Source organism: Pan troglodytes, chromosome Y, assembly GCF_028858775.2.
Source record: "Pan troglodytes isolate AG18354 chromosome Y, NHGRI_mPanTro3-v2.0_pri, whole genome shotgun sequence".
Lineage (NCBI taxonomy): Eukaryota > Metazoa > Chordata > Mammalia > Primates > Hominidae > Pan > Pan troglodytes.
In genome coordinates this window covers 11,960,672-11,976,857 of record NC_072422.2, presented here as the reverse complement: position 1 = coordinate 11,976,857, position 16,186 = coordinate 11,960,672, and positions in this window count along the sequence as shown.

The window sequence follows — 16,186 nt, the reverse complement described above, 5'->3', positions numbered from 1 at the left end:
CTTGCCACAGTATCTTTTTGGTTAATTGCATTCTTGGTTGTGCTGGGAGTCAGTTTGCACAAGTTAAGTCTTTGAGGAAGGGGCTGCCAGTGAAAGATCCAAGATGGAGTCAATCTGGCTGTCTTAGCTAAGAAAGAGTCAATTCAGGTGGAAACAAGGCTAGGTGATTAAAGGAAAAGAGAGAGTCCAAAAACAGAGTTAGTAAAAACCAAGTTGGGCATTACATTCCCCACTTGTGCTTTTGGGGAATCAAGGCATTGATTCCTCAGTTATAACAAGGGGGTTATAGGGAGTCTTAAGATACATAAGTTTGACAGAAGCTATGCATTGTTTTATAAAATTAAGAAACCAACTTAATATACAATGCTCAAAAATTAAACTTAATATTATGATGAGGAGAGGTCCAACTAACCCGGTGATTAAAGTAGTTAGCCAGGGGTTCCAGTTGAACATGTTTTGATACCAGGGGATGTTATTTTTTTGTTCCTGTTGTTGCCTATCTAGAATTTAACTTCTGGAGTGTATCTTTTATGACTAAGAATGGTGGAGGAACAGTTAAATCAACTTTGTCAGGGGGTTTCTAGAACATAGGGTCACCTAAAGCAGTTAAGGGCCCGATTGGCTTGGGTGGGCTCCATGAGACCAGGATTTTTTTTTTTTTGGATAGTGAACATAGTCCTAACATCAAATCCTGAGATATAAAATCTTAATTCCCATGACATGCCATAATATTATTGAGTTGAATTAGGGTCATGGACAGTTATAGTAAGAGGGCTACAATTTTTTCTAGTACATAATTGAGGATGAGAAGCATGAGTTACAGAATGAAGATCTGCTTGATGCCCCAGAGTAGGTGGCTAAAGTTACACATGTCCAGTCAGGGCAGAAAAACTGATAAGTATCTCGATAGTTAGCATCAGGGTGATTCTCAGTACAGAGGTAAAAGTCAACATTTTGGAGTTCTTTTTCTGCCCCTTTGGAGCTTCCTCATGCAGTTTGGCTCCCAGAGCATCCAAATCCTGCTGCAAGCTCAACACTTCCTGCTTTTGGGACCAGCAGATTGTATTGCTCTTCATAGGTATGGCCTGGCTCTGGGAACAGTATACATAAATCAACTACAAAGGAGAATTCCTTGGAGGTACCGGCCTTCCGAGTGGTGTTTGCAAATACACGTCCTGTTGTGAAAGAAGTGAGGAGAAAGGAGTAGGAAGGCGCAGAGGACATAAGAGGCAGAAACAAACAAATGAGGTGGATAAAAAGAATTAATCTAATGGCTTCACCTGACTTAGGCACAGTTTTAAAGGGACCTGACCCAGGCCTGGGGACCCATGTTTTTAGTTGGGCTCTGTTGGCCTTTTTGAGGCAGGAGTGATAAATCTAAGCAGGAATGCCATCCACCTTCAGAGCCATTGGCATTGTGAGGATGAGAGTGTGAGGTCTTTTGTAAGCAGGAGTGAGTACTTCTATTTGGAACTTTTTAACAAACACTAAGTCTCCTTGCTGGAACGAATGGCAGGACCCCATCTGGTTAGGAAATGGATTGGGATGGGTTCCTTGAACAAGTGGCAGGATGATATCTTGTACCTGTTGGGGAGACTGTAGGTACTGTAATAAATTAGCTTGTGATATTTCTGCCAGTTGGGTATCTCTTAGCTTAAGGAAGATAGGCGGCACCCTCCCATACATTATTTTAAAAGGCAAGAACCCAGACCAATAAGGGGTGCACCTTACTCTAAGTAGGGCTAAAGGAAGGAGACTTACCCAATTTTCACTGGTTTCTAAAATTAATTTTGTAAGAGTGTTTTTTAGAGTGTTTAAGAGTGTTTTTCATGCGTTCTACCTGCCCAGAGCTCTGGGGTCGATAGGCACAATGGAGCTTCCACTGAATGTTTAACACCTTACTGACTGACTGAGCTATGGACGAGGTGTAGGCAGGTCCATTATCAGACCCTATGGCAGCAGGCAGCCCATATTGAGGGATGATTTCATTGAGTAAGAACTTAACTACCATATTGACAGTTTTGTTTTCAGTAGCAAATGCTTTAGTCCATCCGGAGGTGTCTACTAGTACTAGAAGGTATTTGTACCCAGCCCAGTGTGATTTTACTTCTGTAAAGTCAATTTCCCACTTTTCTTCTGGCAAGTTTTCTCGGAGATGGTGGCTTGGGCTGGGTTTAGGACCTTGCTTGGCATTTACCTGGGTGCAGATTGTGCACTGGAGAGCAGCTTGATCTGTTAGGCTTTGAAGACAGGGGATTCTTCTTTGTTTTTATAGCCTTTCCTGCTGAGGTGAGTAGCCCACCCTCCTGGTAGATGGCTCCATGTACATGCACAGTAGCAAAGGCGTACCTGCTGTCAGTGTAAATGTTAATACGTTTATCCTTACCCCATAGGAGAGCCTGAGTGAGGGCAATCAATTTAGCTTTTTGTGCTGAGGTGTTTGCTGGTAAAGCCTGAGCCCACAACACATCTGTCTCCATGGTAACAGCTTCACCAGCCTTTCGTACTCCCTGCTCGAGAAAGCTGCTACTGTCTGTGAACACAGTGGCATCCACCTTCTCTAGGGGCACATCTTGAAGATTGGGTTGGCCAGTTTTGGTAGTTTCTAACAGTTCCTGTCAGTCATGGATAGTAGCTGGATTTAAACACCATTTGGGAGAGAAGGTCAAATGAGGCTGATCTAACAGTAAATTCTGATACTGCAGGATGAAAGCATTTGACATCCATTTGCCAGAAGCACTTTGAAGTAAAGTCTCTAAGGCATGAGGAGCTGTAAGTTTTAAATTTTGGCCCAGAGTTAACTTATCAGCCTCTTGGACTAGGTTTGCTGTAGCCGCTATGGCTCACAGACAACTTGGCCATCCAGAGGCCACAGAATCCAGTCTCTTAGATAAATAGGCCACTGGGCATCTCCAGGGCCCTAAAGCCTGAGTAAGCACCCCTTTAGCAACTCCCTGGCTTTCATGGACAAACAGGTGAAATGACTTTGAGCTATTAGGGAGGGCTAAAGCAGGGCTTCAGTCAATGCCTTTTTCAGGTTTTGAAAAGCCTGTTCTTCTGTGTCTGTCCAAATTAACGGGCCATTTTATTCTGTACCTCTTGGATAGCCACCACTAAGATTTTTGTTTGTCCTTTGAATGCTTTATCAGCGGCCTTTTTAGCTGCCTGTGTTGCTTGTTTTTGTTTTTCAAACTCTCAATTGTAAAAAACATTTTGGCTATTTCTAAAAGCTGACTGATATTCATTCCAGTAAATCCCTTCAGTTGTTGGAGTTTTCTTTTAATATCTAGGGCTGCCTGAGCCACAAGTGCCAAATTAAGAGCACGGCTATTTTAGGGGGCCGCTGGGTCAAAAGGGGTGTAAATCTGATAAGCCTACTGGAGCGGCTCTAAAAACGCTCCTGGTGACTCATTGGGCCCCGGACAACTTCAGTCACCTTAGACAAGTTTATGGGTTTCCGAGCAGCTCCCTTAATACCCGTAAGGAGATACTGGTGAAAATCATCCAAAGCTTTCCTTCCACTTGAGGAATTTGGGTCCCAGTTAGGCCAGGTAGAGGGAAAGACCTCCTCAAGGAGGTCTCTAGCTTCCTCCTCCTGTCTATTGGCTGATGCAAGGAAGTGCTTTCTGGCCTCTCTCCGGATACACTCCGTCTCCTCAGAGGTAAAGAGAGTTAAAAGGAGCTGTTGGCAGTCATCCCAGGTGGGCTGATGTGTCTGGAGTACGGACTCCATCAGTGAGGTCAAAGCCTGGAGCTTTTCAGAAAAGGGAGGATTATGGGTTTTCCAATTATACAAGTCAGAAGTAGAAAAAGGGGCATATACCAAGAAGGGGGCTGACAGCTCATCACCTGTTGGGACTTGTGCCTCTCTCAGTGGTAGTAGAGGAGCTGCTTCCTCCCGCTGTGGCCGCAGTCAAGAGGCAATGGGTGGTGAGCCCACAGGGGCATCGTCTAGGAGACATGGGACAACGAACAACCCTAAGGGAGCAAGTTGGTTGTAAGGTGGTGGGACTGGGTGAGGGAGACTCTCCTCTTCTTTAGAGGGAGGCAGTACAGGGGGAGCTGAACCGGCTGAGGGTCGAGGAGAAAACGCGGCGTGGCTCAGGAGGACTCTGGAGGTGGAATTGTGAATGGCGCATGAACGGAGCCATGGAGGAGGATTCCTGACCAAACTTAACCATTGATCTATATAGGGAAGCTGATCAGGGTGACTGGGAGCTTTGGTAACAACCCACCACATGGCTTGAACAATTGTAGGAGTCAATGAACCTTCAGAGGGCCACCCAGCTCCAAACTTTGACCATTCTACTTTACAGAGTGTCCGGCGCTTGCCTTTCTTAAGATGGACTCCATAATCCTCTGAGAAACCAAGAGAAAAATTTTTCAGCATACACTGGAGGGGGCTGTTTCCCATTTTTTTTTTTTTTTTTTTTTTTTTTTTTTTTAGAAGGCAATTTAACACAACTTGAGTAGAGATTTCAGATCCAATATAGACAGAGAAACTCATTCCATGGGGGGCTGGAGTATCAGAAAAACAGAATTAACATAACTAGAAAGAACAGAAAAACCACAACAGCTAATACCACTTGCCACATTGCTGTAGCTTTAAGATTGAGGGAAGGGGACTAGAGGCCAGCCCGAGGTCTCCTGGGTTGGTTGGATCTAGGCGTTCTCCCTCTTCTTCTCCCTCCAGACCTGTACCTTAAATACCTTTGATGTCTCCATGACTCAAAGGCAAATAGCTCAAATTCAGCTTTTTCCATCAAGGGTTCAAGGAGTGAGAGCAGAGTCAAGTAATGGAGACGCTGAACTTGCTGTTGCACCAGAAAACGAGATGTGCGGGGTAGGGTGCAGGGATGAAGAGGAAAGGGTCTTAACGACTCCGGTCATTTTTAAGATGAGAGAGTAGCCACAGGGGAACAGAGTAGGAGTCTAAACAAAGTAAAGCATGACAGGCATAGGGAGACGTGTGTTTTCCTACACAGTGTTCTATTTAAGGTCTCAAGAAAAGTTACAGAATGACAAGAGGTGAGCAAGGAAATCTGCAGAGTGGCTGTTTTGAACCCACCGCCGGTTTAATCTAGAGGAGGTCCAATCACTTGGACGTGGGGTATGGCAATCTAAATACCCACAACTTCCATGGTGCCAGAAATTCCAATTAGACGAATGCAGTTTACACACCATCCTTCCCATAACAACACCTGACTTGCCTCTGGCAGAAAAGACAGGACTGTGGTGGCCAGCCTAAATGATTGATGAGAAATTTAGCCTCCTGTGACAAAAAAAAATCAGCACTAAGGACCTTGAAGAAGTTTTTACCCAGACGTCTTGGGCAATACTGACATCCTGACATGCAAAAACCTTGGCAACCACTAAACAAGACAATAAACACTAAACAGAACAATAAACATAAAACAAACAATTTGACCCTAGGGTATGTAAAAAGTTTTGACAGTTTTTTTTTTTCCTTTTTTTTTTTACTAGAAAGACAAAGGGAGGGGGTCCCATGATGGGATCAGTCAGATACCTGCCTGGCCACTCCCCCTGAGGGGATTTGGGCTCCTGTTAGCATTGGCAGGCCAGTATAAACCCCCGGCTCGGATCAAGCTATGCCCGATGCTGCCTTAAGCCTTATGAGGTCACCACAGAACCGCAGGTGAGGTCCCACTCGAACTGTGTAGCTTTCGCCCTGGAGCTACAAACTGGAGGATAAGCACAAGCCCTTATCCTCCCCCATCCATACACCATTCACACAGAATTATTATAACAGTTTTTTTTTCTTCTTCTTCTTTCGTGGAGTTTCTCCAGGAAACCTGAACAAGAGAAAGATGAGAGATAGAAAGAGGAGGGTGGGGGAGAGAGAGAGAGAGAGAAAGAGAGAGAGACCGGTCTGCCAGAAACCAAGGCTCAGTTCCCCAGCATCCTGGGATGTGAACTGAGTCAAGGGAGGGTCCTCGTCAGGACCACTTCCCACTCAAACCAAGACACAATGGTGCCTACCAGAAAACCAAGGCTCAACCCTTTAGCATCCTAGAAAAATGGGCAGAGTCAAAAGAGGGATGCCCTCATCAGGGCTGCTTCCCTCTTACCAGAACCAGAATGAAGTCAAATCTGACCTACCTGACTCTGGGGTCAGAAGCTGAGGACTCAGATGTTGAATTTTAGGTCACTCACATGGTAGCCAATCCGCTCTCCTCTGGAAGACGGTCACCCTTTGGGGATCTGAAAATTCTTTTTGTTCAGGTGGCGCCCCCTCTACAAGTTGGCCATCCCTCTGGGGGAGCCCAGAGCAAGACCAGCTCTCACCTGGTGGTGTTAAAATCTCACTAGGGCTTCCAAATATTGTACCCGAGCGAGTTAGAAAAACGCCACACTTTGAGATGAATTAAGAGTCCTTTATTAGCCGGAGACTGAGAGATGGCTAACTCTCAAAATTATCTCGGCCCTGAAGAAGGGGCTTGATTAACTTGTATACCTTGGTTTAGGAAGGGGGAGGGGGGGTCTAGTTAAAACAATTTTACAGAAGTAAAGTAGGCAATAAGTTAAAAGGATAAATGGTTACAAGAAAGTAAACAGTTCCAGGTGCAGGGGCTTTAAGACTATTACAAGATGATAGACATGGGGCTTTGGGCGTTACCAATCCGACGAATTCCTGGGAACTGCGGATATAGCTTGCCATAGTATCTTATTGTTTAATTACATTCTTGGATGTTCTGGGAGTCAGCTTGCACAAGTTAAGTCCTTGAGGAAGGGGCTGCCAGTGAAAGAGCCAAGATGGAGTCAGTCTGGCTGTCTTAGCTAAGGGAGAGTCAATTCAGGTGGAAACAAGGCTAGGTGATTAAAGGAAAAGAGAGAGTCCAAAAACAGAGTTAGTAAAAACCAGGTTGAGCATTACAATACCTAGACCCTGCTAGAAGAGATATATCGACTTTAATAGCCAGTCTTTTGGCCATGGGTAAAGTTCTAGACCTCCCACCTGTAAGAATTCATAAGAAAGTATGCTAATTACTCAGGCATATCATATAAAACCTTAGTGACAAAAATGGTGTCATAACAGGCACTGACAACTAGGTGCTATTGTGGCTCTTGAATCCACTCACAGCTGACATGATTGCCATTCTCCAACATGAGCAGAGTCTATGAATTTTGTGCTAAATCTCACACACATACCAATAGAAGATTGAAATTGTTACTCTCTTACATGAATCTGATCCACAGCTGGTTTGGTGACTTTTGAATTACGATTAAGCAGACCTGCAGTGTTTTGACTCCCCTGCTGAGACAAAATCTTTAAATGGGATTGGGGCTCTTATATGTAAATCTTGCCCATTCTTGAGATAGTGATTCCTGTGCTTGAATCCAGCTTGAAGGAGGTGTTCATTCACATACCTGAAGCCAGGACTTTTGTGGGACTGTGAAACTTGTTTCTGAACATTTTCAAGTCTGTGATTGAGAAGTATGACTTTACCCAGCCTCTGAGTGTTTTCACTCTGTTTTCCAGGCCCATAGCACCATGGAAATTGTGACATACTTGCAACAAGCACCTAACATTATATAACACCTTCTTTGTCAATGCAACAAAAGACAGTTTTGGGTATCACTGGTACCAGCAACCAACTGATGTAAAATCTTGGCCTGAACCCTGCCTACAATGAGCATTGTGGCTTTTATATAGGTCCATCATGTAAATTATGTGACTTTCTTCTAGTGCCCTGCCTCTACACACATAGTGCATTGTGAAACTTAACAGTGTACTGTATCCAGGTGATGTGACTCTCTTTTGTGGGTTAAAGGGTTCTGCCAATAGAAAGCTTTGTAACATATCACTTGGCTCAGCACCAAAGTGATGTTTCTTTTCTCTTGCCTAGACCCTGACCACCAAAGAGATTTTGACATATTGCCGAACCCAGCAACAAGAAGAAGTCACTCTGCTGCCTTCATCCTGCACATAGGTGCTATTGTACATCTATCAATGTCAATTGCCTATGTGAAGTTTGTCTTCTCTCCTTCCTAAACGCTGATCCTAGTGGGGATTCAGATATATCACTGCAACCAGCATCCAAGAGGTGTGACTCTTCTTCCAGAGTCCTGTCCACAAGGAGGATTGTGATATTTCACTGGACCACAACCCATTCAAGTGATGTTACTTTCTTTTCTTCTCCCAGCCCACAGGTGATATTGTGCCATATACCTGAGACCATAACAAAGGCCTAATAATGACTCTTGCACTTGGATCCAGGACATGTGCAGGAAGGTGACTCTCATCATTGAACCTTTCCACAGGTGTTACTGTAACATGTACCTTTGCCCAGCTCCTGAGTTATTTAATAATCCTGCCTAGTTGTAGCCCACATATGACATTTTAATATATGTCTGTGCCAAGAATATTGTGGATTTGACTCTCATGTGTTAACAGTGTTCACAGAAAAGATCATAATATGTCTCTGGACCCATTGTCTAGGTAATGTGACTCTTCTCTCCTGCCTGAACATTGCTTCTAGTGATGAGTGTCGCATTTTAAGCATTGCATCCAAAAGACCTTAGTCTCTTGCCTGGGCCTCATTTTAACATGAGGCATTGTGATATATCTCTAGGCCCTTCACTAAGGTGATATGACTCACCTCTCCTGCCTAGACAGTCTCCACAAGAGACATTATGCAATAGAGGTGGGCCTAACACTCAAGGTTTATGATTTTGTGTTAGGGCCCTGCCTACAAAGAAAATATTAAAATATTTCTGGCTCAAAATTTAGGTGACATGGCTATCCTGCCTGTTTAGTACTTCAGAGAGTAGGGTGAAATATACTAAGGCACAGCTAACAGACATGATAATGACTGACATATTAGGACACAGCCAATAGGAGAAATTTTGTCTTATAGCTATATTTAGGAATATGAGAGTCTTCCAGGATCTCCTTCTGGTGGTAAAATGGTCACAGAAGATTGCAATGCTCACACATATTTTATAACAATCTTGTGTTTTATAGACAGTGTCACAACAGGGCTTAGCATACAGAGGAAATTGTGGGTCTCACATGCACACCCACCTGACAGTAAGGAGTTTCACTATCACATGGATGAAGACAACTGTTCTACATGAAACCCGGACATGTGTTGTATTATAAATCTAATCCCAATAATTTTATTCTATTGTGACTGTGATATAGATCTTTGCCAAGCACCTTTATGATTTCACTCTTCAGATTGGTTTGGGCCTACATATGGGATTTTGATATCTACCTGAGCCAAACTTGAAGTGATGTGACTCTTCTGCCTCAGTAATAATTGTGACATCAATGGATCCAGCACCCAGATGATGTTACATTCTTGTCTGGGCCATAGTCACAGACATCATAGTGACATTTCATTGTGTCCATTACTTAGAATACATAATTAACCTCTCTGGAATGGGCTCTGAACTCAGGGAAGAATAGTGATATATTCCTAGGCCAGGCACACAGGTATTGATACTCTTTTGTCAGGGCCAAGCCCAAAAGAGGGCATTTTGGCATATCACAGAGCCTATCATGTAGGTGATTTTGTTCTTCTGCTTGAGATCTGCCTACTTGAATAGTGACATATTGCTAGGCCAGGCAAAAAGCTGATGCTACTTTTTTGCCAGGTCTATGTTTTAAGGAAGGCTTTGTGATGTATCTCTGAACCTATCACCTAGGTGAGCTGACTTCCTGATTGGCCCTTCTCACATGGATTATTGTGATCAAGAGTAGAACCTGCATCTAGGTGATGTAAAATTCTTGCTGGGGCTTTTTCTAAGATGGACTTGTGAATATCTCAAGATACAAGACCAAGTGATGTGGCTCCTCAGCCTGGTTTCTTCCCACATAGTAAATGGTGACGTATATGCAAAGAAGCATACGGGTAACAAGACTCTTTTTCTGCTTGAGCTCTGCCAACTCATTGGGCCATATCTCTGAGCCCATGGCTAAAGCAATAAGACTCACTTATTCTGTCTGGGAATGGGAAGATTGTGACATACTGATGAGCCCAGAACCTAGGTAGTATGACTCTCATCTTCTTGCTGAACAAGGCCCACAAACAGGGCTTTTGCTGACTCTTAGGACCTAACACCTGTATGATGTTACTCTTTAGCCTAGGTCATGAATAAAGAGGGAATGGAGACATATTGATCTGCCCAGCAACATAATGATGTGACCCTTTTTCTTGTGCCAGAGCCACAGAAGTTATGTCAACATATCTTTGTCCCATACTGCAAATGTTTTGGCTCTCATCACTTTGTTGTGTTTCTTCCATGTGTTGTTGTATCACATTGCTGGCTCCAGCCCCCAGTTAATGTCATCCTCATTCCTAGGCCCTGCCTAGAGAGGGCATTGTGACATATTCCTTGGCACAGCACCTAAGTGATATTACCCTTCTGCCTAGCTTTTGCCCACAAATGGGATTATGACATATACTTTGCTTCAGTTTAAAGATATGATGATCAAGATTACAATGGGATTCAGCCAATAGGAAATATTTTGACTCTAGCAACTAGGTTTAGGTCAATACAGAAGGTACTTCATTGCATATTTATACAAATCTCACAGAGGTTTACAACACTAACTCATACCATGAAAACTTCTTGGGCTGTACAAAGAGTTTCATAACAGGGCCTAGCAAAATGTGAAGATTGTGACTCTCAACTACACACTCAGGTGAATGTGAAATTTGTTACCGTCCTATATTTCGAAAGCTCAATGTTGAGGTACTGAGTCTAATAAATGAATACAGCACAGGTTTGGAATGGTGACTTTCTTAAGTGAATCTGTCAACCTGTGAGATGATGATTCATTCCTGGATCCACCTAACAGGCATAATAATGGTCTCATCCCTGAGGCCAGCCTATAGGAGAAATGTTACTGTCACACCTGGGTTTAGGGCAATATGTAAGATCATGGGTCCATATAAGCATGAAGGCCTCAGAGAGGTTTATGACTCTCATCCATGTTGTATAAAGTTCTCAGGTGTTGTAGAGAGTGTCACACAATGGCCAGCATGCATGTGAGATTGTGACTTTCCTATACACAACTAGCTAATCATTAAGGATATCACCATTAAAGATGAGGAGATTGTGTCATATCCCTTGGCCTAGTACCTGGGTGTTCAGACATTTTGGTTTAAATTCCTTTTCATAAGGGCATTGTGGGTCAGATCATGATAATGTGACCCTTCTACCTGGGCCCTGCAAATGGGATATTTTCCCATCTCTCTGGGTCTACTGGCTAGGTGAGATGTCTCTCCTGTCAGTTTTGTGCCAACAATGGACACTGTGACATATCACCATATATAGCATCTAGGTAATATGATTCTACTCTCCTGCCTGGAATCTTCCCATTTAAGAAATTGTGACATATGATCCTACTCCCCTGCCTGGATCCTGCCCACTTAGGAAATTGTGACATACCACTTAGTGCAAAACCCACATGATGCTTCTCTTTGTCCTGGGTTCTGCCACAAGAGGGAATTACTTCATATTTCTGAGTCCAGCAAAAAGGTGGTGTGGTTCTCTTTTTTCTCTTCAAACCTGTCTACATTAGGCATGGTGAGCTATTATCTGAGGCTGTAAACAGATGATGTGGCCCTTCTGCCTAATTACTGCCCACTTGTTAAATTGTGACAGATAACTAGGGAAATTTCTAGGAGATATGACTCTCCTTTTCTACCTCAGACCTGCCTACTGGGCACACTGTGATATAACTCTCAGCTTACGGTTTAAGTGAAGTGACTCTTCTTCTGCCTGGCCTTTACAATGGGAGGATTTTGACGTATTACTGCCTGGCCTTTACAATGGGAGGATTTTGACGTATTACTGAGCCCAATACTCAGTTTATTTGATTCTTTTTTTTCTTGAACAATGCCAGCAAACAGAAATTTTGACCTATTGCCAGGCCCATCAAACAGATGAAGTTACTCTTTTTTCCTGGGTCCAGTATACAGAGAGAATTATGGACTATTGCTGGGCCAAGCACTCAATAATGTGACTCTCATGCCTATGCCAGAGACACAGAAGGTATTTCAACATATCCTGAGCCAATTATGTAGGTGTTACGGCTCTCATAACTTGCCTGCTTTTTCCCCCCATGTTGGATGGTGTCATATTGCTGAGTCCAGCACCCATTAAATGTGAATATAATTCCTATTCTCTGTCTAGGAGGGCACTGTGACATATTGCTTGGCACAGCACCTAAGTGATGTTACCCTCCTACCTAGTTTTTTGCCCACAAATGGGACTATCACGTATACTTTTCTTCAATTCACAGGCATGATTTTCAGACTTCAACTGGGATTCAGCCTATAGGAGATATTTTACCTTTCAATGCTAGGCCAAGGGGAATAGGTAAGGTCCTGATTTCTATATTTGTACCAAGCTCACAGAACTTTACAACCCTAACTCTCTTTTTTATTATTATTATACTTTAAGTTTTAGGGTACATGTGCACAATGTGCAGGTTACTTACATATGTATACATGTGCCATGCTGGTGTGCTGCACCCATTAACTTGTCATTTAGCATTAGGTATATCTCCTAATGCTATCCCTCCTCTTTCCCCCCACCCTACAACAGTCCCTAGAGTGTGATGTTCCACTTCCTGTGTCCATGTGTTCTCATTGTTCAATTCCCACCTATGAGTGAGAACATGCGGTGTTTGGTTTTTTGTCCTTGTGATAGTTTACTGACAATGATGATTTCCAATTTCATCCGTGTCCCTACAAAGGACATGAACTCATCATTTTTTATGGTTGCATAGTATTCCATGGTGTATATGTGCCACATTTTCTTAATGGAGTCTGTCTTTGTTGGACATTTGGGTTGGTTCCAAGTCTTTGCTATTGTGAATAGTGCCCCAATAAACATACGTGTGCATGTGTCTTTATAGCAGCATGATTTAGAGTCCTTTGGGTACATACCCAGTAATGGTAGGGCTGGGTCAAATGGTATTTCTAGTTCTAGATCCCTGAAGAATTGCCACACTACCTTCCACAATGGCTGAACTAGTTTACAGTCCCACCAACGGTGTAAAAGTGTTCCTGTTTCTCAACATCCTCTCCAACACCTGTTGTTTCCTGACTTTTTAATGATTGCCATTCTAACTGGTGTGAGACGGTATCTCATTGTGGTTTATATTTGCATTTGTCTGATGGCCAGTGATGGTGAGCATTTTTACAAGTGTTTTTTGACTGCATAAATGTCTTCTTTTGAGAAGTGTCTGTTCATATCCTTCACCCACTTTTTGATGGAGTTGTTTGTTTTTTTCTTGTAAATTTCTTTGTGTTCATTGTAGATTCTGGATGTTAGCCCTTTGTCAGATGAGTAGGTTGCAAAAATTTTCTCCCATTTTGTAGGTTGCCTGTTCACTCTGATGGTAGTTTCTTTTGCTGTGCAGAAGCTCTTTAGTTTAATTAGATCCCATTTGTCAATTTTGGCTTTTGTTGCCATTGCTTTTGGTGTTTTAGACATGAAGTCCTAGCCCATGCCTATGTCCTGAATGGTAGTGCCTAGGTTTTCTTCTAGGGTTTTTCCGGTTTTAGGTCTAACGTTTAAGTCTTTAATCTATTTTGAATTAATTTTTGTATAAGGTGTAAGGAAGGGATCCAGTTTCAGCTTTCTACATATGGCCAGCCAGTTTTCCCAGCAGCACATATTAAATAGGGAATCCTTTCCCCATTGCTTGTTTTTCTCAGATTCATCAAAGATCAGATAGTTGTAGATATACAGTTTTATTCCTTAGGGCTCTGTTCTGTTCCATTGATCTGTATCACTGTTTTGGTAGCAGTACCATACTGTTTTGATTACTGTAGCCTTGTAGTATAGTTTGAAGTCAGGTAGCGTAATGCCTCCAGCTTTGTTCTTTTGGCTTAGTATTGACTTGGTGATGTGGGCTCTTTTTTGTTTCCATATGAACTTTAAAGTAGTTTTTTCCAATTCTGTGAAGAAAGTCATTGGTAGCTTGATGGGGATGGCATTGAATCTATAAATTACCTCAGGCATTATGGCCATTTTCACGATATTGATTCTTCCTACCCATGAGCATGGAATGTTCTTCCATTTGTTTGTATCCTCTTTTATTTCATTGAACAGTGGTTTGTAGTTCTCCTTGAAGAGGTCCTTCACATCACTTATAAATTTGATTCCTAGATATTTTATTCTCTTTGAAGCAATTGTGAATGGGAGTTCACTCATGATTTGGCTCTCTCTTTGTCTGTTATTGGTGTATAGAAATGCTTGTCGTTTTTGCCCATTGATTACATATCGTGAGACTTTGCTGAAGTTGCTTATCAGCTTAAGGAGATTTTGGGCTGAGACAATGGGGTTTTCTAGATATACAATCATGTCATCTGCAAACAGAGACAATTTGACTTCCTCTTTTCCTAATTGAATACCCTTTATTTCCTTCTCCTGCCTAATTGCCCTGGCCAGAATTTCCAACACTATATTGAATAGGAGTGGCGAGAGACGTCATCCCTGTCTTGTGCCAGTTTTCAAAGGGAATGTTTCCAGTTTTTGCCCATTCAGTATGATATTGGCTGTGGGTTCATCATAGATAGCTCTTATTATTTTGAGATACGTCCCATCAATACGTAATTTATTGCGAGTTTTTAGCATGAAGGGTTGTTGAATTTTGTCAAAGGCCTTTTCTGCATCTATTGAGATAATCATGTGGTTTTTGTCTTTGGTTCTGTTTCTATGTTGGATTACATTCATTGATTTGAATATATTGAACCAGCCTTGCACTCAAGGTATGAAACCCACTTGATCATGGTGGATAAGCTTTCTGTTGTGCTGCTGGATTCTGTTTGCCAGTATTTTATTGAGGATTTTTGCATCAATGTTCATCAATGATATTGGTCTAAAATTCTCTTTTTTGGTTGTGTCTCTGCCCAGCTTTGGTATCAGGATAATGCTGGCCTTATAAAAAGAGTTAGGGAGGATTCCCTCTCTTTCTATTGATTGGAATAGTTTCAGAAGGAATGGCAACAGTTCCTCCTTGTACCTCTGGTAGAATTCAGCTTTGAATCCATCTGGTCCTGGACCCTTTTTTGTTGGTAAGCTGTTGATTATTGCCACAATTTCAGAGCCTGTTATTGGTCTACTCAGAGATTCAACTTCTTCCTGGTTTAATCTTGGGAGCGTGTATGTGTCGAGGAATTCATCCATTTCTTCTAGATTTTCTAGTTTATTTGCGTAGAGGTGTTTGTAGTATTCTCTGATGATAGTTTGTATTTCTGTGGGATTGGTGGTGATATCCCCTTTTTCATTTTTTATTGCATCTATTTGATTCTTCTCTCTTTTCTTCTTTATTAGTCTTGCTAGTGGCCTATCGATTTTGTTGATCCTTTCAAAAAAACAGCTCCTGGATTCATTAATTTTTTGAAGGGTTTTCTGTGTCTCTATTTCCTTCAGTTCTGCACTGATCTTAGTTATTTCCTGCCTTCTGCTAGCGTTTGAATGTGTTTGCTCTTGCTTTTCTAGTTCTTTGAATTGTGATGTTAGGGTGTCAATTTTGGATCTTTCCTGCTTTCTCTTGTGGGCATTTATTGCTCTAAATTTCCCTCTACACACTGCTTTAAATGTGTCCCAGAGATTCTGGTATGTTGTGTCTTTGTTCTCGTTGGTTTCAAAGAACATCTTTATTTCTGCCTTCGTTTCATTATGTACCCAGTAGTCATTCAGGAGCAGGTTGTTCAGCTTCCATGTAGTCGAGCGGTTTTGAGTGAGTTTTTTAATCCTGAGTTCTATTTTGATTGCACTGTGGTCTGAGACACAGTTTGTTATAATTTCTGTTCTTTTACATTTGCTGAGGAGAGCTTTACTTCCAAGTATGTAGTCAATTTTGCAATAGGTGTAGTGTGGTGCTGAAAAGAATGTATATTATATTGATTTTGGGTGGAGAGTTCTGCAGATGTCTATTATCTCCACTTGGTGCAGAGCTGAGTTCAATTCCTTGGTATCCTTGTTAACTTTCTGTCTCATTGATCTGTCTAATGTTGACAGTAGGGTGTTAAAGTCTCCCATTATTATTGTGTGGGAGTCTAAGTCTCTTTGTAGGTCACTCAGGACTTGCTTTATGAATCTGGATGCTCCAGTACTGGGTGCATATATATTTAGGATAGTTAGCTCTTCTTGTTGAATTGATCCCTTTACTATTATGTAATGGCCTTCTTTGTCT